This window comes from Ornithodoros turicata, chromosome 4 (assembly GCF_037126465.1).
Source record: "Ornithodoros turicata isolate Travis chromosome 4, ASM3712646v1, whole genome shotgun sequence".
Lineage (NCBI taxonomy): Eukaryota > Metazoa > Arthropoda > Arachnida > Ixodida > Argasidae > Ornithodoros > Ornithodoros turicata.
Window position 1 is genome coordinate 74,471,595 of NC_088204.1, and position 27,709 is coordinate 74,499,303.

A 27,709-nucleotide genomic window follows, 5' to 3' on the forward strand; every position below is an offset into this window, starting at 1 on the left:
AATGACGACATGAAATAATCACAAACGCTACCACCAAGGCACAGCCATTTCTCCGGGCGCGAGATCTGCAATGGCTGACGTACGTGTCATTTTCACGCTATGCTCACGGCCTTGGTCACGTCCTACGTAGGAACTCGTGACCTGTGACGTGATCTCTGCGAGGGAACGAGAGTTCGGTTCGGCCGCGCGGAGATCAAGTGTTTGCTGTACGCTCTGCAGACGTGTTATCCTCTGATTCCTTACACGAGAACGTTATGTGGATACCAAACATTGCACCGCGATCAAAACGACATATTTTACCTTTACGGTCTTTCTCTACTCCCTAAAGAGAGAGGAAAGGAGTAGAGAGGGAAAGCTATACACCGTTTTCCAACAAGCCTCGCACCCAGCGCTTTTGCAGCCAGCACAAGCCGGAGAGGAGGAAAGCGCTCGCATTCCAGGGCGGAAGTACACGATATTGTGTGTGCACCGTGAAGTCAATCAGACCACGGTCCTCACATCATCGTCCCTAATCAACCGCGCAATCAACAACTTAAGCGATCAGCCGCGAACGTTCAACAATGAAAGTGCACCAATCCCCCAAATCACAAATTACTGCATAATACTCTAACAGACATCACACACTTCGCGTGCATCTAGATTACCAACGAGCACCAAAGAAGCTACTCTGAGAAAGCAACGCCACTAAAGCCGCCATCATTCGAGTTTCAAGGGGCTGCTCGTATTCTGCACCACATTGAATTTGAGTTGAAGCAAAGTGGGTCGTAAAAGGACGGCACCGAAGTGGCCACAGTAGTACCAACCCGGCGAGGTCGTAACGCATCTTGGCACGAAATCCTCGGTAAAAAACGCGAGCCGGTTCTTTTATTCGACGGAACGTGGCGACTGCAATTGTATCGCGGAAATGTACCGAATAGTGGCGCCCCCGCAATCGTAAAGAAGGCAGCTTGTGACGCTGCACTGGATCAAGACGGAAAAGTGCGGCCCTGTATCCTTGTGTGTCAGGATGGTTGAGCTGGATAACGTTTTAAAAGGGCGCTCTGGAGAGCGCGACTGATTTTGAGATTAGAGTTGTATTCAGGCTGTAAATAGACCTCTACCAGAGAAGCGTCATCATGATGTTGGTAGACAGACTGAAACCGAAAGAAATCGGAAGGGGGAGGACTGGGTTCCACGAATGGGCATTTGTTCGCTGCCTCCTATTGAAAGAAAAGTAGGACCGAGGGTCGCGTCCCTTTCAGGGACCATCGTAATCCCCTCAAGACAGTGGCTTTTGGGGGCCTTGAGGCTTTTGGGGACCTTCTTCGCCTCTAGCTTCGAGCGTAGTTCAACTCTACCAAATTTGTGGCGCTATCGGAAACTATGACGTCATTTGTTTACAAACAGGGAGAGGTCTATTTCGTCCAGCAGAGCGCCATGGTTTTTGAGATAAACGAGAAAAACGAACGGCGCGTTCACATTCGGTTTCGGTTTTACGATGACGTCAGCATGAGCTGCCGCACCTTTGCTGACGTCACGAGGGTCGCGTGTTGTGGTACACACATGTTTCGCAACCTGATATGTTCTATACTAGATCTCGTGTTATGCACGAGCAAGGAATATGCGAAGGATGAAAAGTCATCCTCACTGGCTTTTTAACGACGTTATTTCAGTGTCTTTTCCTTTGCCACGCGCCTACTACGTATTACATTCCGTTCGTCACGCTATGTCCGACGTCACGCCATACTACTCGTTTTCACAACCAGGTGTCACTCTATAACCTCCTGTTGTGTTGGGCACGGCCTTAACGATCCACGGTGTCACGCTACACTAGCACGTTATCCCAACAATCATCGTATAGTAGTATCGTCTGCAAAAAAAAAAAAAGTATATGAAATAGACAATGTCCCCCGCCGCTGCACAGAGTAAGCAATTACTATGGATGGAACGAAGCGGAAAGATGTTTTAATCCTCTGGTGTTGGAGGTGTGTTATTAAATAAGGCTTCTTATCTGACCATTGCCAGCCTCCGCGTCCTATGATATAGAGTTCCCCGAGGCCCTCTTTATTTCTTCTCTGTCCCACACACACTGTCTCTCTCTCTCTCTGATCCCCCTCTTTCTGAGGTCTCGCGTCACCCCTCGTGAAGGCGACAGGGCGATAAAATGCCTACGAAGAAAACGCCAACAAGGGGAATACGGAAAGATACTATGTGCGATCTGGAGAGCGCAGAGGGTATATACTGCGAGGATACACGGTGTTTACTCTGTAATAGCGATTCGGGGACACGATAAGGTAGAATGAATTAGTGGTTGTGCCGGCGGAGATGTTGGGATTATGGAGCGACTGTACGCCATCCGTTTTGTTAGGTGGTGTAGGTAGGAAAGAGATGGGAGATGGGAGACCAGGGCATGGGGGGGGGGGAGGCAGTAATGGTTGGTTAGTGGACGTTTCGGAGGTACCGGGTTTCTTTCGATGGGAAGGCGATCGAATCGGGAATCGAGTTGTGATGAATCAATTATAATAAGTACGCGCAGACAGTGTGACAAGAAAACGCGGGCAGGGCGTCGTTGGGCACACGTCGGCTACGTAGAATACGCCAGTGTCGCTTACCTGACGCCGCGCGCGGCAGCATTGCTACATTCCCTCCAACGCCGTGCCCGCTTGGTGGAATTCAGTGGCTCTTCATTGTGTCCAGTATTTCGTCCTACTTGTTTCGACGCCTGATTCGCATATTGTTTTGCATATTGTAGTTGCAAATGTTGCGACATGTCCGAGCTAAGTCGGGATTTTTGGCACTTCTTCCCCTTTTGCACCATGTTACGTTTACATGTTTCTGCACCTTTTTTTTTTTTTTTTTCATTGTAGACCGTGTTACGTTTACATGTTTCTGTACCTTTTTTTATTGTAGAGCTCGCTATTGATGGCCAACTACCGCTGGTCGTTTTCATGCAGCGCAGTCTAGCGCGCCGGTGCGGGTTAAGTGTAAGTAACGAACGAAGAGCGAAAGGAACGACCAATGAAACGAGGCGCGCGTTGCACTGAAGCAATCGGCGTAACGTCCACGCTCAAGTCAGTGTAAGATTTTCCGGCGCACTGTATTAAAAGGGAGTCTGGCCATTAGTGAGACCTGCATATACCTGAGGCTCCACCCACTTTTTGAGGTATCTAGCCAATCACAGGTCGAAATATATTTCCCTATAATTGCAGGTCATCCAGTACTTATACCTCACCCTTATTTACTGGGTGCCACCATTTTGGAGAATGTTGATTGGTTTCAGGATTGCAACGGATATCACTGGTGACAGACCAAAAGGACGGATTTTTATTTACGACCACTTTTATCAAAGCAATCTGCATGGAGAGAGGCATGTTGGGAAGACTCGGCACTGCAGAAATGGTTGCTGGCAGAAGTGATTGGCCAGGAGAGCGGTAGAACCGCTTCTTCGTAACAGACGGCTGCCAGTATGAACTTTTAAATCTCGTGAAATAAGCAGATATATGGAGTCAAAAGTGGAGAAAGATGTATGTATAAACAAAATTTAATTATATAATGCAAAATCTTACGCATCAGTGATGTCTTTCCTGCTATTCTATTCGGGTCGCGGTCTTCACTAGGTCTAACGTTAGTGACGAAACGTGTCATTTTCGCGTAAATGATGAAGGCGGAGCGAAAGCTGAAGCTGATTTTGCAGATAGGATACAGAAGGATATATACTTACAGAATGATACTAGAGTAATTTATGAAAATTTTTTGTCACGAAATCTCCGCTTCGCCGTTCCAAGCACCATTCTCTGTTTTGGAGAAATTTTGGTTTCATGGCGTCCCCCATGGAAAACGGCCGGCAACCAATGAAATGCGCCCAAGTTTGACTGACAGGTCGAGCTTCTTTTTTAGGCTCCCCCTAATGACCAGACTCCCTTTTAATACACGGCAGTGAGATTTTCTGCACTACGACGACCTCTGGAATGCGCTATAGGAAACGTTTCAGCGCTCAAACACGCGCCTAACCTTTCCGATTGCCGAGTTATGAACGCTGCGGTGGTGCAGGATAGCGTATAGCAGGATAGTGGCATAATTGCGCGTTTCAAGATTTAAAAAAAAAAAGCTGAATGGCTTTCAACGAGGATTGTCTCCCACTCCACTATCGCGCTTTTGTTCGAAATTCTCTAATTAAATCGTTAATGAATTTTAGGTAATTAATCATCTTGTGGTCACGTACTTTCTCGGAGAGGATATCGGCTTGGCCGTATAACTCAACTGCAAAAACCATATTTGTGTTGCTGTCATATAGGTTTTTTTATAAAAATTCTGTAAGGAATTAAAAAACATCAAGCAAACACACAAACAAAAAGAAACGTCCTGTATAGTACCTTTACCCTTCACCCTGCGGCACAGCAAGCACACTTCCCCGCAGTGCACATTCGTCATGCCGCAGAGTACGCTTTACAGGCTTTGCTTTCCACGTAGTTACACCGGAAATGGTCCCTCTTCAACTTAATCCCTCATCACTCGAAACACGGCGCAGTGCTATCGCTTCGACGACTGCGGTACCTAGCGGTGGTGGTTTTGAGGTTGCGGAATTTATAATTAGCGACCACGATTGATCATAATTTCCTGGACCATTCGCACAGTGTCCCGGCGGCGTGGCGATGGCGCTTCCAGAGTTATATACATATTTACATATTGATGTTCTCGGCCGAATAAATTTTGCAGCGCGCGATAGAAGATTGCGATCAGAGCGACATGTGGCGGCGGCGTTTGCGTGGTTGGGTTGAGAAACATATTGCGGGAGGAACTCTGAAATTGCGCTGCTATAGGTTTCCCAACTTCCAACTGCAGTGTGTTCACGGTCTGCGGGCTTCTGATGGTTACTATAGCTAGAGTAATAGTTTCCCGAGTGTGACAGTGGCGTGGAAATGCATTGAGAGTCGGAAGATAGGTTATCATTGTCATCTGTTATGGGGTTCTCTAAAGTTGGGAAGTAGATGTTTTTTGCAGCTATGGTTCCGCTTTGCCATTTCTTAGGAAACCCGGACCAGCTCCCGTCGTGGCATAGCGGTTAAGATGATCGCTTTCCACGCTGAGACTCTAAGATGTGACACGGGTTCGAACCCTGGCACCTGGCTGTGCTGTCTGAGGTTTTCTCTGGGTTTTCCGAATACTTTCCCAACGAATGTCGGCACAGTTGTTCCCCCTGAAGTCGGCCCATGAGCATACTAACCCCCTGTGCCCCACTCCTTCCTGATGTCCTCTCTCCATCTGTCCACGCCTGTACGCCGCTCATAGCCACTGTTGCTTCGCGGCGCCAACCCGGAATCCAAGAAAAAAATTATGAAACCCGGAACGCGACCCGTTCTATTCGCTATGACTAGCTAGTAGCGTGGACACTTTCACGTGAGATGGAGAACCTCCTGACGCTCTTTCGCTGGACCCGTCCCTCCCCTAAATTTCTTTTCCGTACACGCCGTGTTCCTTCACCCCACTGCCCGCACTGTGCTCTTCAGGAAAGCATTGATCACTTCTTCCTTTTTTTGTCCTCGTTACGCCACGCTCCGGAACACCTTCATTGCCATTCCTTTTCGTGCTCATAGCATCCCTGTCGCTTCTTCCTGTATCCTGTCCTTTGGTCGCATCCATAATCGCTTTTCACGTTCAATTCTTTATTCCGTCATCTCGTTCGTCTCTTCATCTCAGACCGGCCTCGGTGGCTCAGTCGGTAGCGTGTTCGCCTTCTGATCCTGAGATCGCGGGTTCGAACCCGGCCGAGGACGCCAGCAACTTGGTGGCAGGGTACAAGTTGCTTAGACACGCCGTCTTCCGCGAGGGACGTTAAATACGGGGTGCCGTGTGATGAGCTTTCATCGCACGTTAAAGAACCCTCAGGTGGGCAAAAACAATCCACAGACCGACCGCGGTGGCGTCGCTCATGATCTCAGTTGTCTCGCGACGTAAACACCCAATTATTATTATTATTATCTTCATCTCAGCGCTTCTCATAACCTCTAAGCCTCATAGCCTCTAAGTAACCACACCCATCTCCGTGGGCTATGCGCCACTCATTTTTAAGTAGAAGAAGAAGGAGAAGAAGAACAAATTTGGCGCAGCCAACAGGATTCTTCTGACTGAATTTTTCCAACCAACACCTACATCCGCCACCCGACATTCCTACTCCTGGCAAACCTTCGATACCATGGGAAGAATGGTACATGCTCTTCGACACTTATCTTCAGGCTAGCGGCGACGACAGATTCAGCAGCGAACGTAAAGTCTGCATAGTGCTGAATTGCTTGGGGGTCGAGGGCGAAAAGCAGTAACCTCATTTAGTCACTTTAGCTGAAGCTACCGACATGACGTTGAAGCAATCTCCGAGTTCAGCCGATGCAACGACGGATCCATACGTCACAGCTGTCATTAAGCTGAGGGCATTACGCTGTACACGCAAGACAACTCGCAAGAATTGATTCCAGGTCATGGCAAGTTTGCTACCCAAGTGGCTTTCATTCGTCATTCCGAGGCATGTGCGTTTTACGTCGGCCACTCAGGCACGCCAATTGTGGGCACTGATATTCTGCATGCGCTGGATATCAAGTATGGGAAGTGGCTCAACAGAGATGCCTCCACGTCTCTGAATCCGGTACGCGAGCACCAGACACTCTCACTGAACAGTCTTCCGTTCTCCCGGTGCAGCAGAAGTTCTAGCAGAAGGAAGTGTGCACTTTACCTATCGTAACACTCACAGAAAAAAGCAAAAACAAAAAGAACTAATGGACACTAATGGAAGGTAATGGACAGTCTGTACCAAGAAGAATTCAGCAGAAGAAGAATTCTAGTTAAGACGGTTGCCGCTTGAGGTTCAGGACAAGATGTCTGAAGAACTACAGAAGCTAGAATCTTAGGACATCGTCGAACGAGTGGATGCTTCTGAATGGGTGTCTCAGATTGTCGTTGTCTGGAAAAAGACAGGAGACCGTTGCGTTACAGCTGCGTTACTGGTGGCACAAGATGGATCCAGAAGTAGAAGAATACGTTCGTGTCTGTCACATCTGTCACATGACTAATAAGACTGCCTCCACTCGCTCCGCTCCTTTACAGCCCGTACCATTTCCCACTGGGCCTTGGAAGCAAATTGGGACTGACATTATAGAGTCATTCAACAATCTTCCTTCAGGATGCCGTTTTGCCGTCACTGCTGTTGATTACTTCAGCAAGTGGCCCGAAGTTAAACTGGCGTCGAACGCAACCACCGCAACTGTTATTGACTTCCCCAAGCAGTCGTTCGCAAGAGAGGGATATCCAGACATGATCGTGTCTGATCACGGTCCTCAATTCCAGTCGCAGTCGGAATTGAACAACGTGGGTCGTCGATATACCACCCTCAGTGCAACGGCCAAGTGGGACGATTCAATCGGACGCTTAAAGACTTTTTGCAAGTCATTTCTTCATATCAGGGCGACGTTTCGCGTGTCTTACCCGAGTTTCTCGGCATCTACAGAAGTACTCCCCGTGCCTCGAAGCACTTGTCACCACCGGAACTTTTACACGGACGGAGAATGACAACACGCTTGGATATTGGTTGGTCTTCCTTGCTTGGACGGGAACGTCATTCATGAAATGTCTAAGTTGCGTAAAAGGAGAGAGAAATATCGGGAGAGTTGTACAAGACAGTAAGACACGAGTTAGGGAGCCGGAGTTCGAGGGATGGTGAAAGGGCTAGCCGTTGTAGGCCTCACAGAGGTGGGCAACGTCACGACTGACGCCCTGGGGGAATGTACGTCCTGGGCCGACTTCTAAGGGAACTGTGACGACATATGTCTGAAAGCGTCTGAGGAAAACCAAGGAAGAACCCCAGACACCACAGCCGGCACCGGGATTCGAACCCGGGTACCTCCCAGTCTCGACGTGATATGGCCTGCAAGCTAGTGTTTCTGCAGCTATAAGGTGCTTACAATATATCTTACAGCACTGTAGTGTGCTAAATTGTTTATACTGCAGTATTACTAATCGCTAATTAAATTTAAACTAGTATGTGAGAATGATATACTGAAGTGAATAAATACATAAAGCAAATAGGGGGGAACAACTTTCCTCCGCTCTTGTCTGAACATATGCACCATCACCAAAATAATATTGCGCGAGTCTGGAGCCTGCTAATATACGCGCTCGAGTCGCAAAAGCGTTATTAGGCAATTAACCAAGTCTAATATATACACGACGGGATGCACACGGCTGTTTGTGGACGGACTGGTTCGCGAAAGCGCCTTTATAATGCGAAGTGTAGCAACACGGGAAGCCATAATAATGTGGCGTAATTTATCGTGCACGTCCTTTTGTTTATATTTATTTATTTATATTGTCGTATGCCGTATGTGTGCCGTACCCCCCAATCTCACAGCATAGCAATTGAGCTCTCAAACAACAACCATCAGTTGAACAATAAACGGAGTGAGATTAATATAAACTCGCTCAAAGACTCGTACACAACGCTGGACCCAAAACCCTTTTGCCGCCGACGCCGCGTATCACGGTCACGAGACCATAACAACGCCGTGGAGAGCCGCCACCGAAAGCGTCTGTCCTGTCGCCCGCAGCGCCACCACAGCCTTGCACAAGGGGGCGCTCTATTTCGCATCGCCATCCAATGCCTCCCGCTATCTCTCACCATGCTCCCCGAAGGAGCAATGACGTCATCCGCAGAATGCAACAGCAGCGGCACCTAGTGGTGAGGCGTCGCTCGTAGCGCCCTCTAGTGGTGTACCCTACACAATGGGTAATTCTTCTATCCATCGGAGATAATCCGTCTATTGGGGGCTGCATTGGAAACAACACCCAGCTAACCACTGAGCCACGCGACCTGGTCAGCTCTAAGGAGGTGACTTCGTCAGGGTACGTCTTCTTGGGAATCCACCAATTTAAGGGTCCTCCTCATTCAGCCCTCCGATACACATTAACCAAAGATTGGGACCGGTGACTTATAGAACGGACGATGGACGCACATGGAATGCTGCACATTTATCCCGGATTCCATCGTCAGCACTGCATTTGTCCTCACAGCAATCAGTAGTGGACGTTCATGCTGCGTTACAACCTCAGCGTCCTCAGCCGAATCGTCGGCCACCTCAGCGATACCCATAATAAATAGGTCTTCTTCTCCGAAGGGGATATATCTGGTGTCGGATGAAGGCAGGGAAGAGCGGTGTCAGGGAAGGAGGTCACGTGGACATGATGAGCGAGACCACTTTGGCGTGAGATGTAACAAACGTTGGACGTTCTACCAGCTATGTTGTATAGGGGAAAATGGGAAATCAATCAACTCGATCGATGTTGTAGTCCTGTTAAGTTCGGAAAGTGCGGTTCGTATACGTCAGAGTTCTTTTTATTTTTGTTTTTTTCTAGGAGTGTTACGAAAGGTAAAGTGCACACTTCCTTCTGCTCATTGTTTACGTCAAAAACACGCACTGCATTGAAAGGACTACATCAACCGATATTCGGCTTAGCAGGTTATGAAAAAGCGACGAAGCATTTTCCTTTGTACATTTGTAGAACCTGGAAAAATACGTTGATGTAACGTTTCTAAATTTTGATCCACTCGAATGCAACACTACTGGAGACGACAGCGGGAATTCATACCCTAAACAGCGTAAATTTCATAATATGTATATTTCCTTTATTTATATATAGTTCTATATTCATTTAGATTAATATTACATCATTTCCTCTCATATCTGACAAATGGTACGTAATGGTAACGTAACGTAACGTAACGTAACGTAATGGTTCGTAATGTCGGTCAGATACCTCATAACACCCAGTAAAAGATAAATTGCAACATCTCTTCAAGATTCACTGGAATCTACATAAAAGACTTTCCATGCCTTCTGGTAGTGCATACCGCACAGCATCTCGTAGAAAACACCTCACAACTCTGTAAGAGATTCTGCATGGCATCTGCTAAAGAATACGCCTTTGTTAAATGACACATTATCTCGCAACTGATAACAGGATCCTCCGAAACTCTGGTTTACAATACGCCTGAACACCATAGCACCTGGTGAAAAATGCTGAAATGACACCAGGTACGGGATACCTCCTAGCGGTGCTCCGTAACACCCCGTAAGTAGCTCCTAATAACTGGTAAACTACACCGACTGTCTGGCGAAATACATTATAACAACCAGTATAGGATGACTGATAACCACTGATGAGAGTGATCGGTAAAATCGGTAAGAGGTATTTCGTAATATCTGGTAATGGACACACTGTACAAACTGAAAAGCATTCTTCTAAGGTGAGGCGAAAAAAAAAATGCGCTAGGGCCAGACGAAGAATACTCCGTAGTATCGTTCACGACCCAATCAAATACGCTTACATTTATTGGAATTCCGCACCAAGAAAGCAACCTGCATATCTGATTGGCGTTCCCGACACAGAACGTCATCAGCAATTCCGGGATAAAATGGTTCACATAGACTCCTCTTCCTTGGATACCTCTTCACTACGTACAGCTCCTCCACCAGAAGACAACAAGGCAAGATACACACACAGAGTATGCCGTAGATTTCCTACAGGAACGCAATACAAGGCCTGCTTCGCTCATGTTTGCCTCCGGCGTTCAAGAAAGCACACACTCGACAGAGGCAATGAATCGACGACGGAGCATCGCTGTCCCGGATTCGATGAGCTCGACCTCGGGTTGCTATCGGCGGTTCTTGCATTGATCCCGTGGACTTCATCCTTTCTCGCTGGACGATTCCTCGTCGACGTCCTTCCCCGGGGTCGATGATAAAATGTGACGGCGACGGCTCCGCTTTCCTGCCCGTACGTCGCCACTCGTAGCTTCGGCTAACATCACGTCAGGACTGTCGACCGAGAAAAAGAAAAAAAAAAGCGTGTATGGCTGGACGACGGGTGTGGAGATCGATGGATTTCGTGTGGAAGACGAGGCGTGGGGTTCCGTTGACTTTCGTCGTCTTGTTGCAGCTACGCTTATTCTTTTTTTTTCTTTTTCGTATATTAAATGCGTTTCGCGGTCAAGGTGTGTCGGTGGCATTTGCGCGGCATACCTGAGTGCAGATCTCGCTGCGTGTACTTTCCTGTGCCCTGGTACACTTGGTCATATTCTGGACGTTCCCTATATAGACTAATGTATAGGACTTGAGTCCTCACGCTGAGGCTCATCACTTTATTTTTACCGAATTACCGTGAACAGCGGCGATGCATCGCATGTGAAGATTAAACACCGTCATCATCATCATCATCATCATCGTCGAAATGAAGTTGTTGTTGTTTTTGTCGTAGTGCACGTTGTTGGCCAGTTTTGCCTTCGTTCCACTGTTGTCGTGTCATGTCCTGCTTGAAATATAGAAGTTGTTTCTGTCGTTGTTTAATATGCTGACATTATTTAATCGGGAAATATGATAATTCGGTGTTTTGCGTCGCGAGACAACTATGATCATCAGCAACACTACCATGGATTCTTCGTGCATTATTTTGTACCCCCACGCGGGGAGTCCTTTGAAGGGGTTGTGAAAATGCTGCTTTTGTGGGGTCATGTCGATGGTGCGGGGGCTTCTCTTATGAATGTTCGCGTTTTTCTCCGAATCGACGCTGCACAGCGGTGAAACAGCCGTGTGGTAATGTCACTATTGGTAATGTGGTAATCTTCTAATGATTTACATAATCCCAATTCTCGTATTTACTACTCGTGTTTTTGGATGTGCATATCGGACACATACACTGTTTATTTATTTATTACTTTATTTACTTACGCTGTTGGAGATAAGGAGACACAATAGCGCGCCAGAAGAAATACTGCAGCGCCGCCATGCGCCATCAGTTGGGGAGTGCACTTTCTGCTGCAGCGTAAGTGTCATGCGGCCAGTCTTAACAGCCAATACGAAAGCAGAGTGAATATGATGGATTACACTATCTGGCGCAGGGAGAGAGCGTGGCCTCTCTGCGTCCAGCCATCCCATCTGCATCGCAGTAATATTTTGAGAGCTGACGGGCTAGATTTCGTTTCCTTCTTAAATTGAGCACGACTATAGAGCGGTCATCCTATAAACCACATTTAGTGTAAAGCCATCCATGCCAGATCTGAAACATGCTTGTGAAACTTGTTGTGTTGTACTTCATTGTTCGTTCAGGCTATACGCAGATCACGTTACCATACGAGGTGGCCCTCGCTCCGCAATACTTCTCCAATTTCGTACTCTCTTAGGTTCTCCTCCAATTTGGACGCGCAACACTATTGACAACTTTCACTTCCCCATTGATGTGAGGGACACGCTTAACATTTCATCAGGGTAATGCGACGTGACAACGGCATCTCTGGTTGCCGCCACATCCTTTCTGCGCTCGGCGCCTCATTCTATACGCGGAGTGTCGAAATATTCGATGCTGGGACAAAGAAAGAATGCCTCGCAATGCAGATCGATAGTACTTATGGAGAGCGCTGGTTCACTGTTCTCTATTCTGCGATTTATTTCTCTCTCTCTCTCTCTCTCCTTCTTTTTACTTTCCTCGTTAATAGCGAGGTACTTAGCTGCTCGTAATTGGCGTCGAATGGCGAGACAAAATAATTTGCGTGATACGTTTTGTTTCTGACTCGCAGGCCTTGATTACACGCTATAATGCTATCGAAAACGGATTAAAAAATATGGGAACGACAGCGTGTACGTTTATACTGTAATAGGAACTTTGAGCGTGACTGGCGCGGAAAGGGCGACACGATACGAAGGCTCAAGAAAGTATGGGGCAACAATGTGCCGTTGGCGGAGTTATCCGTCCAGGGAAAGGTGACGCTAACGGAAGGGAGGTTCTTTCCAAAGCAGTAAACGTACAACGACCGAGAAGGTCACGTCTTGTGCCGTGCCACTCAAACGTTAGTATATGGTAGGAATATCGGATAATATTACCATTTCTGGTAGGCACTTCTACACTCTCCTGCTTTCTTCGCCTTTTTCTTTCCTTCCGTTCTCTTTCTTTTCTTTCTTTCCTTTCTTCCTTGTATGATGAGTAACTGGTAAGTGTTATTAAGTTCTGCTCTTTAAGCGGTGTGCAGTAGCCGGTATGTACGTTGATGAAGTCAATTCCTCCATATAATTTCACTCACTCACTCTCTCTCTCATACACACATTCTCTCTCTCTACTACGGACTCTTCAAAGAACTGTGAAAATAACCACTGTCTGTCATGTGAAATATAACCACCATGGTTCGACGTACCATCATGTGTGTAATCAAACAAGTCATCACTTCTCAGTTCTTCAGTACTTTTCGTACTAATTAACTTTGAGCACTTTTAGAAACTGAAAGGTGGCGACCCTCGACATTCGCCGAGGACAATCTGGGAGCCGGACCTGATTGGCGGACAGGTATCACGTGATCTTGAAGTACTACGTAACGCATTTGAGACAGGTTACCAGTTACTATGAGACCTAGCTGTTTTGAAGAACAGTAGCAACCTCAGTTTAAACAGTGAACGTTTGTAAACAGCGAGCTCCGTGCCTATGAGAAATATATGTGCGATCTGCGCCATCTGTTGGCCTTTCTCGAAAACCGCGTCGTATGCTCGCTGTATCGCTGCTGTCCGCAAAACCTCGCATCCAGTCGATTTATACGGTTTATGTCTGGTTTACGTTCTTGTATTCCGGGAAACACAAACCGTGCACCTCCGACGACATTGCACTGCACACGACGCGCACTGCACTCGTGACAACGGTCCTCTCGCCTAGTTGCTTGCGTTTTCAATAGATGGCGCGCGAGTCGCCTCAGGGTTGGCGCGCCTGGGAACCCGCAAGCTTTACTGGGCGCAGCAATCTTTCGAATTCGATTGCTGAAAAAAAATGCTCAATGGATACAGCAGAGCTATTACGTATCTCAAGCGTCCCAGTTACAAGCTTTCAGAAAAGCGTACAGTTTCTACAGGTTGGCCGTTCACTGTACAGTTCCTTTCAACATGGTGAGTCCCTCAAGAGTCTGCTGTTACCAACAAGATCTGGATAAACGTAACGACTGGCTCAACCCAATACGCCAAAACGAGAAAAAGTACCCCAAAGTCGCTTCACAAAGACCGGCAATTTTATTACCCTCGTTTCGAACGTAACTAGGACAAGAAGCTATTGGGCGCTCTCCGAGCGCTCGCCCAGAAGATCTTTCCCAACATCATCCCACAAAGGCAACGCAACTGCAATGTTGAGTCGTCAACTCTATCTCCGAATGCACGGAGAGAGAGACAGAGTGGGAATTTACGAGTCGTCATTGTCATTCATGCACGCGTAGGTGCAACAGCACTTCCTCATAAATCTGCCGTGTGTCCAACGGCGCATTTGCAAGATTGGAAGAGAGAAAAGAATGATGTTCCCGTCTTCCCGCTGATCCTCTGCGTGACTTGGAACAACTGCACCGCAATGGGTCCGCGAGTCTACGTCGAATGTTATGTAATATGTGAGTTTTCAAAGCTCGAGGTGCTTTTCGTACAACGAAAGAGTCACGGTATAGAGAGTTCTAGTATAGATAGGAAGGCGTTCGCGATTAAAGTGTGTGTCTCGTTTTGCTGATCTTTGATTAGACAGCTTCCTCAACGTTTTCTTAGTGTTCTCACATATGGTGCATTCCGTTCGACGGTGGACGACCGCACTCTAAGAAAAAAAGGACTAATTTCACTCATTTTGGGTACTAAATGCATTGCCACAAAAAATAGTCCCATTCGGGAGTAAATGCACTGGAGTAAATGAATGTCACAGAGTGGAGACTGCATTTCACGTAAAGGAACTAAGCATTTTCTAACTTTTCTAAACATTTCTACTACTACTACTACTAAACATTTTCTAGGAACTAAACATGTAAAGGAACATTTTCTAAAGGAACTTCCTCCGGACAGTTCCTTTAGAGAAACACATACGTTCCAACATAATTTCCACCGCAACGTCCCACCTACACGTCCGTCTGTTATTCGAGCTTGATTTCTCATTTACCTTTTCCTCGACTCGCTGCTATAACTCATGAACATGCTTCACGAAACTCTTCACCTGGCCACTCTGCCAGTCTCCAGTCCGCATTGAAATCACCACACGCTACTCGAGCTAATTCGCCCCCACAAATTCATTTCAAACACGAGAAAACTACCACAAAGATCCCCATAGTCCCCCCATTCGTTCTTCTTTCTCTGCTTATTCCCTCGAGAAAGCTGATCACGGTGGTTTCATTCAAATTGTCTAGCCACCGTGGGCCGATATCATGGCGTCCTCCTTTAACTTCTTCTCTGTGCCCCCGACGCAATGCACCGTGAAGTAATTGGAATTTTCTTCCCCTTGCAGACGATTCCGGGGAAGGAATCAGATGATGCGACCGCCATCACAGCATAAAGAAAAGGTGAGCCCAAAATCCTTAACCTCTTCTTCCGCTTCATCGATCGTCTGCATTTATTTTCCCTCTTCCTCGTTAATTTTTTTCTTCTTTTTTTTTACTGGTTTTACCTTTCAGTATTGATTGGGAAAAGGTACAAAAGATTAAGTCGCAAGATTCGAGAGCTTTCATATTCGTAATTATCAGGGGCCAGGAATTAAAAATTAACTTGCTTCAATGTGAGAATACCGAGCCCCAGTGCCGAGGTATCAGGAGCTTTCAGAATCGTCGTCTGCAGTGATCGTCGTCTGCAATGCTTTAGCGGACCCCAATGGGTGCATGATGCAACAGCTGCGTTGCAGCTGTTTCAGTTTATAACACGTCTACTGATGTTTTAGGTACCACTTAGTCGTGAAAGCACGATAGTGTTACAGAAAAGGGTATTCCTTTCCCTATTGAGTTCATTTTGTGACTGAGTGAGTGGGGTTCCAGGTTTTGGGAGATCGTTTTTTATTTTTTATTTTTTTTGTATGTCCGGATGACGTTTTTCGGAGTGTAAGATTTTTCGAGGACTCGGAGTCTATCCGAGCCCGCATCAATCGTCCATACAGTGTGTTCGAAGTAACATGCACGAAAATTATAAAAATTGCGGAACGGTTAGATGCGAATCAGACCAACCGGATGTTGCTAGCAGACGTGTGCCACGCGACAACGCCAGCCCCAACTGCAGCACCAGGACGCGTTGTCACGTGGTATGTTTGTGTATTCAGTCAGCATCAACGACAGTAGGACACAAGCCCATACCCTAATTTCAAGGTACCTCGAAGCAATTTTACGCGAATCTCACTTCATTCAGCTTTCAGGTGCCGCTTGTGCAGGACTATGAGACTGCAAATACACTAAAACGCAACGCACAACGACAGATTAATTGCACTGTTAAGGAAATTAATGGAACGCTATCGCACGACCGACAAAGCGAAACTAAACTAAAATCTTCGTCGTTTCAAGTGTCACAATCGTTCGCCACGACTAATTCCAGCTCCACGATCTTTCCGCAAAGAGAAAAACTCCGTGAAAGCAAGGCTTCCGTGAAAAAGGAGAAATTGTACGGACTACGAAAGATCCCGACGAATTGACAGAGGATTAACACGCAGAAAGGCTCGGATATTCGTGCACGCTTGCAGGAAACGCGGAGGAAATTCAAGAAGGTGACGGGTCGGAACCGACGTCACTTGATCCCGATCTCAAACGTGAGAGAAGTTCTAAAACAATATAGAAAAAAAAAAGGAGTGGGAGAGACAAACAACGGAAGTAGAAATAAGAATTACGAGCAAGTAAAACCACAGGAACAAGTAAAGAAATCGAGAGAGAGAGAGAAAAAATTAGGATTAGGGGGAAAATGGAAAGGAAGACGGGAAAGAGGTTAAGGAATGAGAAAGGAGAAAGGGAGGGAGACGAACGGAAAGTACGGTTAGTAATGGTACGAAAACTGATGATAAAAATTACTAATGATAAACTTGTGATTTAAAAAAAAAATGAAGAGGAAAATAAGAGCTCATCCCCCGGCCTCTTCCTTCGAATTCCAATATACGATTACGAAACAACGAAGCCCCGTTTCAGCTTTTTTGCAATGCTAACGCAAAACGAGAAAGGAAAGAAACTGAGATGGAAGAACGCGGGATTATTCCGTAATGGGATTCATTTCAGAAAGCTCCTAAAATAAAACTCTACATAGAAAAACGACGCATGCGCAGCACGCGGTAATCCGACGCAAAGCCGTAATGAGTAGAAAATAACATGTAAATAACGGTCGTTCTTCGACGAACGAGTCTGGAATTAATTCGAATGGCGTCCGACGCTCAATGTGGTTGTTGCGAACGAACGTGTTCTGGGTCCGGGAAACGTTTCTTGAATATGATCCTTCCGAGGATTTCGGTGTCACCGATAACGGCTTCTTCTGTGGAGGTGACAGTTTGTATTTCGTAGCGGGAGCTTTTGCTCAAGTAGAAGGCTTTGCTTCGCGTTGATTCGTTAAGGAAGGGTTGAAAAAAAAAAAAAAAGAAACGGGAAAAGGGGGTGACTCCTAGTTTGTGACTGAAGGCATGACGGGAGTTGTGGTGCACTTATTCTCGCTGAATAAGAATATAGCCACAGTCACATGTCGTAGGTTGCGTGTGTTTGAATGAACGAGTTTAAATAGTAAGTAATAAGTAATAATAATCGCAATAATAATAGTAAGTAGTAATAAGTAACAAGTAGTAATAAGTAATAGTACTAAGTAAGTAAGTCAGTACTATCTGAAAAAAAGTTTAATGAATGGATGAACTGGGGGTTTAAGGGGACTATGGAACGATTTTCCTTCTTGTTTTTTCTTGACCGAAGGCATGTTCTTGAACAGACAACCGTAGTTTTACGTCAACTTTTTCTCACGAGGGAACGTACGGATGTCGCGATTGGCCGTCACGCAGGAGCTCGTGCCGAATCACGGACTTAGTGATCAGCTGCCGCAGCTGAGTGGTTAGCCTGCTGGCCATGTCACGTAGGGGTTAGGAGGTACTTGGGTTCGAATGCCTGTGCCGGCTGTGCTGTCTTTTTTGTTTGTTTGTTTCCTGGGTTTTCGTCAGACGCTGTCAGACATACGTCGGCACAGCTCCATTAGAAGCCGGCCCAGGACGTACATTTCCCCCACAGCGTTAGTCGTACGGACGTGGACAGATGGAGAGAGGACAGCAGGAAGGAGTGGGGGACAGGGGGCCCAGTATGCGTCCTGGGCCGACTTCAGGGGGAACTGTGCCAAAATGCTCCGAAACTGTCCGGAAATCTGCCGGAAGACCCAGGGAAAACCCCGGACAGAACAGCCGGTGTGGGGACTGGAACCACCGTCACCTCCCAGTCTCCACGTGGAAAGCCGTCATCCTAACCACAATTCCGCGGGAGTTGGTCAAGGACGAAGTCATGCATTTAAGTGAGCAACAAGGTGACCTTCAACATGGTTCGAAACCCTGCGTCTCATTCGTCACCCTGTCCTTCAAGAGTCACCTTGCAAAGTATTTTCGCTGTGCGGTGTATTATTGTTTACTGCGCACGCGCCTGGCGACGCGTCATGAGGAGCAGCGACAGGAGTGTCGTACAGCCAACGGCGTCCCCGATTACATCACCGACGACGTCACTACGCAGCGACTGAAGCGCCCCAGATTGGCCGACACTCCGTTCTGCTAGAGTCACTAAATAAGCTTCACTTCAGAGTATCGACACTGAGGTCCAAGGGAGAGCAGAAGCGCCATCTTGTTTCCGCACCACACCGGTACCATCCCGAATAGACGAGTTCAGAAAATCCCAGAGTGCTTAGCGCCGCTTTGAACTATGGGAGTTTACTAATAAGAAAGAAACGGGTGGCCTCCAAACTGTTCCGATTTCTTCCCTACCGGTCCATTGTCCACGACGTGTCAAGGTCACCGAAAGCGAAATGTGAAGGATTATTCTTTGTTTCCCCGCTCAGCAAACGCCCAGGATGCAAAGCGTGCGCAAAGACCACTGGGATTTTCTGAACTCGTCTCAAAGACGGCAAACATAATTTTCGCCGTAGGATAGAGAAGCGTATGTGATTGTTGTGCGATAATCCTTGCATTGTCCACCAGAGCGTCCCGAAGATGTCAAGGTGAGCTGAAGGCCGTCAACTGCTGCTTGTAAATGTAAAGAACATTTCACCCGCGCACGATAGATGGCATCGTGCGCTAAAGTGCGCAGTGCGCGTGCGCGTGGGAAGCGTGGCGCGGAAACAAGATGGCGCATGCTCGCTCTTGGAACTCAGTGTCGATACTCTGAAGCGTAGCTTATTTAGTGACTCTACGTTCTGCTAGCCGTGTGCAAACCGAATGTAAGGAGGCACCCAGGACCACGCTCGGGGCAGTCAGGAAGCGAGAGGCGGAACGCGGGAGGAAGGGGGATATGTAGGGTTAAAGGGGAGGGAGGAAGGAGGAACGTGGAGGACAAGTACGAAGGCGATCTCAACGGTGCATTGTTAAAATAGGGCGCGCGTTAATCGGGGAAAAAAAGCTCGTCTGCGGGTTTCTCGACAGGGCTTTAATCAAACTCAAACTCAACTCGACAGGGCGAACGAACCGTCTTTGGCAATTCTTTTACGAGGTGTTCGGGAATTCACAGTGTTCATAGTTTCGGAAATTTAGTAGTTTAGTTGGAAACAAACATAAATAAATCAACGGTTATCTTTCGCGGAAAAGCAGTCATTTACCACAGACCTCGGGCGTTTCCGGTGCCATTTTCCTGGGCATCGAAAGGAGCCCACTGCCCTAAGCTACCTACTCCTACCTATATGAAGTCCAGGTACTTGGCCAGTCTTGGCCGAACCCGTTGACGCCACGCCACGCCGCGAACCACCTGATTCAAGCGTGCAAGGTCGTCGCGAAGTGCGGCGTAAACCTCACTCACTGTCGGATCAGCTTTTCTTACGGAAAATATTCACGTTCAAAAAAGAAAAAGAAATCTATCGTATGCGGTGGAGCTGAGGACCATGAGCGAAACTGAGTTGTATATTTTAACAATCGTACAAAAAAAAAAAAAAACTGGGTCTACCGAATGAATCGACGGCGTCCATTAGTGGCCCCTCGTCTGCGGCAGTCCGCTGTAATGTTTTCCTCAGTTCTTTTGTGTGGCTTTGTACAGCCGTGAGACACGTATGCGTCCGATAACACTGGGCGTCGTCCGAAAGCGAGGCGCTTTTGTTCGCTTTTGCCCACACGAGGACCTACCTCATGCGGTCGGATTGATTCGGATCGTTGTTAGTGTCCCATGTGTTCTTTTTATGTCTTTTTATTTTGTCACAGATGTACGTGTTCCATCTAGAATTACACCTACAGTGTTCTTAGAGTACTAGTAAAAGGCAGGGTTAACGAAAGTACTAGTACATGCGGTATACTACGTAACATAAGAGCCATAGTCACAGAGGTGTGCTCCCCGCTCGCTGCACAGGAAGGTAATACCCGTTGTTCGTAGCCTGTCAACAACCATGGAGCTCCATACTTTTCGTTTTCCTTCTAATGTGATCTAACAAACATGAAGGAAACGCAGTCGGCGCATGTCTCCAATTTTCTTCAAGCTGTGTAAGAGAGTTCCGACCTCAGAACATGCTGCATTTGACTTAGCATTTTGGCTTAATATTAGTTTAGCTTTATATTACTCATGGTGCCAGCATCGATACTTTGAAAGTAAGGCCGGTATGGTATGTCATAGTGCTAGTGCTTGACTGGTAGAAACTTTAGGTAGACCCAGCATATTCCCATTGACATGAAGCACAACAATACGCCATTGCTATCATTCACGTGATCAGGGCTATAGCAGGCAATCAGTACATATATTTAGTAAGGTAGACCCTCAAGTGGCCGAATATGAGGGGCCTGTTGAGGACACAGGACACATCTTGACGTCTTGTTGACAATATCATCCGCATCTACAGCATTTCCAGGCGACCTTGACCCAACTCAACAGCGGGCATTTTGATGTGATGGATGTATTGGCAGTGACGTCGCTAGGGTACGCGTCACCCGGTGCGGTGGCTCTTTGCGTCACCCCCCCCCCCCATGTCCCCATTGACGGATCCCTTTCTGTACCAGGCGATTCACGAGAAATAAACATATCACACCACAAGACGACGATAAAACCTGAGACACGGAACAGAAAAAGACAACACGACACGTTCTCATTATACCATTGACCATTGATTGCCATTTATATTACACCACACTCAGCAAAAAAAATATTTGCCTCGTAGAAGGCTCCTCACGTTGTCTTTGGCGTCATCGTGCCGCAGAGAACGGGAGGAAGCGGCAGTATTGGTGCGTCGCGTCACCCCTTCCGTCGCCTCACCCGGTGCGGACCGCACCCCCCGCACCCCGCTAGTGACGCCACTGTGTTTTGGGTCCCTGGCCTACGGCTTTGTGCCGTTCTTTATAGGCAGTGAGTAAGAGGATTTATTGATATGATCACTGGGCCCCCCGCGTTTACAGCATCTTGTCGTTCTTTCATTTATTTTATTTCCTCTTCTAATTACGACAACAGGACTAACCACTCCCTTCACGCGCGCCACGCCTCTCACTTTATTTTTTTCTTACACCAAACATATAGCTAACTTCTGACATGGCGGTCGTTCAGGCACAGCGAAACTTGGTTCCCAGCAGCACAACATCTTGGCACACCATTGGCTGGATATTGACAATACTGGTCAGATATTGGTCCAGTGTTGGGCCGGTATTCCTAATGTCATGCAAATATTGGGCAACTATATTGTGCTGTTTGTGGTACGATCGACCACAAAGCAATATGAGCTCGAGTTAGATTTGGCATGACCCCACTCTGAATATGCAGCGGCTCAAAAGTATAGGCCCATCTTGGTAACAGAATGGTGTTAGTATGTCCGCAAAGCAGCTAAAAGGAACTATCCCGAAGGAAAGTGTGGCACATCCAACAATATGATTTCTTTTTAAATTATGATTGGGCTGTTTCATCGCCGCAGGCAATACTGCACTACATTACACTACGTAATGTGCGTGAATGCTTTGCGAAATGCGCCTTGCATTCAACAGGTGGGTCCCCCCCGCGCTTTCGTGAAAGGGCACACTATATCGACTGCCCTTTTCTTCTTTTTACTCTCCGTGCAACGAGGATAATTGTGAGGTCGCGAGCTCGATTGATTTTTTTATTGCCCCATTGGACGCCCTCGTGAGACTTCCAGCGAAATTGTCGTCGAGCCTCCGCCTTTTTTATATTGATTGTACAGAGTTTTATTGAGGTCACGTGGAGCAAGATGCATGTGAGGCCTTACCGTGCAGCCATGCGAACGCATCATTGATTTCTGCAGTGCGTTGAACGACTGCTCATACCGTTACACACAGGCAATCACTTCTATCTGATGGCTTCTACATGTGGACGAGCGTGTTCGTGTCGGTATCCTAGGTGCCATCCGGCGCGATCTTCAACATGGCGCGCATATTGAAATGCGCACGGTTGTACAGGCATGGGAGAAGATACGTACGCAAAGCACTGATTGGCGTACAGTTGTGCACGTGATCTATGTTCGCTTTATTCTGTCGGATGTTTCCTCGTGTTTCCGCAGACATTCGAGATATATGTCGGCACGCGGTTACCCCTGCAAGTTCCGCACCCCTATATAGATATGTCCGTGCGAATAAACTACATATAGCCACAGTTGCCCCGTGGTTCGAACACAGATTTGGTTTTTGAGAAACTGAGTAGCTTTCCATTTTCTAAGATGCATATGAAATATTTCTTTCGACGAATATTTCTTATCTCGAATATGAAATACTAGCGAGACTTCTCGGCTATATTTAACGGTAGTTGGCAAATGGCTCAATGTATACGAATTATTGTTGGTCGTATGGAATTTAGATGTATTTTCCTAGTGCTTAAAGCGACGGTCTCATCCGGCAACCCATCAATCAAAAACCGATTCCACTATGTTCGGCGTCGGCCGCCAATCTACCTGGCTAGCTCTCTCGTCCGAAAAGTGTTTAGATATTAAACAGACGAATTTTAAACTTCCGCGGCTGTAGAAGCTCCGCGTCATGACGTGACGTCAGTCCCTAAGTGGAGGCGTGAGAGGGTGGCGCTCAGATTAGGAAAGGGGCCCCGTAACTTTATGAGACGCCCGCTCGGCCGCGGCATTCCGTTTCTCAAGGTCGCGCCCTCATTGGTTCTTAGGGAGTGACGTTTCTCGTTTTTTTTAAAGTGATGGAATTCCGGCATACTCTCAACATCCGGCGTCTGCTCTTGTCATCTATTTCGTCGAATAACGGTGAAACTACGATTAGTGGTCCACGAGGAATAAAAAAAATGACACGATAGTTTCGAAATCGACTTGAACAGATGCGACCGTCCCTTTAATGAGAAAGTTCTAAGGCCCACACTGAATATCTAGCCTTCATAAGCACTATAGGTATGGCTCAAATCTATCCGCCAAGGCATATTTCGCGCAAATTCAACAATACTTGGCAGTGTTATCTTCGAAATATATTCGGGAATACAACAGAGGACGAAGCAGCCTCCAAGCCGCTGCTCACATACCTGTAGCTTTTTCATATATATCCATTCATTCATTCATATATACATATATATATTCATATCATTATTCATATATATCATATATATATTTCCCTCTTTTTTCATTTTTTCATCATAAACAGATATTCCCCCATTTTTCATACTCGCACTCACAAAGCTGCCGGTTCCTACCACCAGCTGCGCTGCCTGAGGTTTTCCCTGACTTCTCCGGCAGACTTTGCAGGCGAATGGCGACACATTTCCCCCTGAAGTCTGCCCAGGACGCTTACTAACACCCTGTCCCCCACCCCACCCTCCATTTGTCCACGGTTGCACTCCGCTTGCAGTCGCGGTTGTCTTCGCAATTTTCGCAAAAAGAAAAGAAAAAAAAAGTAGCGATCCATATCTTCCGACCCCATTCGCAACTCTGGCCAGTTATTTCTCGCTTTTCTTCCTCTGCTGTCTCCATATCATACGACGCAATCGCACGATATATCGCAGCCCCATACTCCAATTCCAAATGGGCATCTGCCGTTATTGCGCCCCTTCCGCTGTGTTTAGCGGAACGGATAACGAATGCCGCTGCGGACGGGCAACAATGGAGCTCCCGTATCACGTTCCCCAGTGGCCGGCTTCGTACTCGGCAATGAAGACACAATTTGATTGGCTGTCCCACTGCAAGTGCAATTGGTGGGAAAGGAAAAGAGGGAGTGGGGAAATTGAATTAGGAAAGCGGGAAGGGAGAATGAGTTGCTGCTATTATTTGAGCAAAGAGTTTTCCGAGACGCGAAGCTTAACTCGATGAGGACCAGCTTCAAGTTAAACGCCGCAGGATGGCCCTAAGATGTGTGCGTCTTTTCTTTCGTCTTCATGTGTGTGCGTTTCTTCTTGTATCTCTTTCAAGGAGTGGCCCAAGTTGTTAAAGAGTTAGAGGTTAACTGATTCTGGTTCTGTTTGGTTCGCTTGATTACTGGGTAACGAGGTTTAGCTGCGATTTCGACTAGACAGTGCAATGCTATTGTCATTGCTGAAGACGTTCGCCAATATATGATGTTGATGTTGGCGCCAATATTCGGGGCTAAAAGATGCGAAGCAACAACGTTTCGCGCAGCGTGTATATTAAAGCCATAGCCTCATGGGGCCTTTATGCTTTCTTCTGCTTGACCAACTCTACTTCTTTCCTGTTTGTTTCTTAGTTTGTTTGTTTGTTTGTTTTTCTTTTCTTTTTCTTTTTTTTCTGGCTCTATTGTTCCACCCACGAACGCATTTTGAAGTAGCCAGTCCTGACTGGATCGGGACTAACATCTCCATATTTTTTTTTTCATTTCCAATCCGATCCAATACAATCATAGGGCCACGTGATACCACGTGACTGCCACCAGAACCTTGTGGTAACGGATTGTGTTTTGCGGCATGCTAAAATTGTGTAACCACCAAGAAACTATTGCATTTTTAATTCCATCCATTCAATTCAATGCAAAGGAACTAAACGATCTCCCAAAACAATAAAAACGAATAAAAATTGAATAGCATTTCAAAAAGAGTTTCGCCAAACATTTACCGCAAAGGCCCTAAAAAAGGGTACCGCACTTCAACTCGTTGGACACAGTGCGCGATGATGCAACCAATTTTTAATTATTGTTTAATGCTTTCGACGTATCAGTGTCGCGGTTCCTTGGAGGTTAATTATTGTCTTATTTTTAGGGCGGCTCAAGTGCCGAAGTTTCGAACGCGGATGCCGAGGAATCTGTCCTTCGAATATGGTACTTGCCATAGAATAATACGCGCTGATAAAATATTCATAGCACTTTCTACTGTAAACATGTAAATGTTTAAAAACGCTATGTCGTCTGTCCACCCAAAGACGCGTGAAAACGTTAGAGACCGCAAATGGCAAACGCTGCCCTTATTTCATAGATTTAGATAAATATAGCCGCGGAGACCGAGTCTTGAAGCTGCAGCGGTCGTATGGTCGGTATTCCAAAGCTGACCTTTGTTGGGAGAGGGAATCACCTCTTTACAGATCTTTGCCTCCCTCCATTTTTCTGTCTTACCTTTTATTCTAGCCTCTTACTTTAGGCTTGTTACGATCTGCAAACGTTTTGATGTGATCCGGATTGCGGCAAAAATAATACCTTACAGTCTGAACCGTCATTTTCGTCGTGCCCTGTCTGTTGCTATGGCCAAGTTCCAGTTGTAGCCTATGCCCACGGACACCTCGTTCCGCCATGAATGGAGCGCCGTGTTAATGAAAACCGCGTGTTCCAATGTGGCCAACATGATATACGTGGAGTCCAACGCTCTTTTACAGTTCCTGGTGAGCACAAAAAGGTAACTGCCTTGACCTCATAGGTATGACATATATGTCTTTGAGATTTATCGACGCCATATTTGCTTCCTCGTGGGTTTCCCTTCACATATGTTCCTTCCAACATCTTCCGTATTCTTATTTGCCCTCTACCGGCAGGCATCCTCTATCGCCGACAGAAATGAGTGTCGCGGAGAACCCTCCTGAGCGGTGGCTCCCCCCTTAGCGCATTCGTAAAAGATTCACGATAGAGCACGCCTTCTGTTAACGGTGTTCTCTTCGGGACGTCGCCTTGTCGTCGTGCTACTTTTCTCGTTTTATCCTGTTTCGTGCGAAACTTTCTTTGAGGCTTTCCTTCGAAACTCAGCAGACCCCACAGTGGTCGGTCGCTTGGGACTTTCGCGCTTCCTGCGTGCTCTGGAATAAATCGAGGTCTTCGTGTTCTGCTTCGAAGACTGAGTGTTTCCGGAGGCCTCAAAGCCGCAGACAAGAATTCCCAATTGGCCTAGACGAGCCCCTTTATTTCTGAAGGCGAAACTGTCTCTTTCAAGAAGTGTGGTGAGAAGATGATACGATATTATGTGTCGTGGGTGGCGTACGTACAAGGTACTCGGCCATCATAATAATCTTACATTGTCTTCGGTTAATTCAGCGTCGTCAAGTGAACGGGGAAAAAGAGAGGAATGTATTTGGAACGTTGATATACGATGCGCAAAATCCTGCCCCATGTGCTGTACTTTTGACTTACTCGGTGTTGTTGTAGGTGGAAGGCATTCTACGCCATAGTTTTCAAGACAAGAAACACGAAAGTATGTTTTATAGAATCGTCCAACGGGCATCGCCGTTTTCGCCTGATCTTCACAAATCTGGACCTCTGAGGCACATTCTAAGCGAAAACAACAAAAAAATATATCACATATAAACACACATCGATACAAACTGAATGGAACAATAGTAAATAAAAAATACAAAATAAATACATCAGTTCAAAAATAGAACTGGCACTGCATCTTTTGAACAACAACTTTGTTAATTTTACTGCGAAACTCGCTTTAGTATTTAAGTAAGTAATATGGAAGTAATATTTATAAGGGCATCATACGGTTGACCGTGAGTCTCTCTTGCGTTAGTAACATCGAGAGGTATATGTACCTTCCGCGCAGCTCGACTGACAACAGCGACATACAATGGCAACACGCGAAAGCTACGATCAGCGTCAAGAAACAAAAAAAATTCCGAATACCGACTACTACCGTCACGAAGCAAGGTTCTCGTCTTTCGCGCAAAATAAAAAAATTAAATAAAAAAATAACGTCTCCAAAGATTCGAGATTGATATAATCTCGTTCTCGTACATTCGTCGAATGAAAACAAATCCCGCAAGAAATTCCTTTCGCGTGGGCGAAGAGAATAACTCGAGTTCCGGGGGATTTTAAAAATAACGTTTTCAAAGATACCCAATTACCAAATACCTGCTTTACCCTCTCGTCCTTTTTCGCTACTGACAAGCTGCTCGCATTGCCACTCCAAATTGTTTCTAAAAATAGACGACTTGGAAAGGGAGGTATGCGTTAAGCCTTCCGTTCCCCTCGTAAAAAATAAAATAAAAAATAAAAAAGAAAGACAAAGAAACTGCAAATGTGAGCCAATATTTTACGCTCGTTCGGAAACGCGTATAGACGACAAGCGAATGCCTAGATATTGTGGAAGTCCCCGAAACGACTGGCAGTTAAGAATGTATCCGTGGATTGAAATATCCAGGACTGTATATAAGCTGTGTCCTAAAGGCGGAGCTAGTGATGACACCTGTCATAACAACGTTCCAATGTGTTTTGCGCAGTGGCTTAGGAATGGTTGTGCAGGAAAGAAGGTTAAAAATATAGTGGTGCGCCGGGAACGCAGAAGCCGTAAGCACTGCATCGACCGGCCAAACGTTATGCACACCTTGAAACGGCCGCCAAGTGTCCGAGGCTGCTTCCGTTAGCGTTACCGTTAGCGCTAGAG

At 46.6% G+C, this 27,709-nt stretch overlaps 1 protein-coding gene and 1 long non-coding RNA gene across 3 annotated transcripts in view; both read left to right on the forward strand.

Moving 5' to 3' along the window:
• The window catches only part of LOC135391871 (voltage-dependent T-type calcium channel subunit alpha-1G-like), a 292,030-nt gene that overhangs the window by 134,077 nt on the left and 130,244 nt on the right, over positions 1-27,709 (forward strand). The gene's annotated exons all lie outside the window — the stretch shown is intronic.
• LOC135393486 (uncharacterized) overlaps positions 1-27,709 on the forward strand; it is a 189,416-nt gene that overhangs the window by 93,606 nt on the left and 68,101 nt on the right. Inside the window, exon 2 of the long non-coding RNA XR_010422658.1 lies at positions 15,298-15,352. This is a non-coding gene — a long non-coding RNA (uncharacterized LOC135393486). The remainder of the gene's footprint in view (positions 1-15,297; positions 15,353-27,709) is intronic.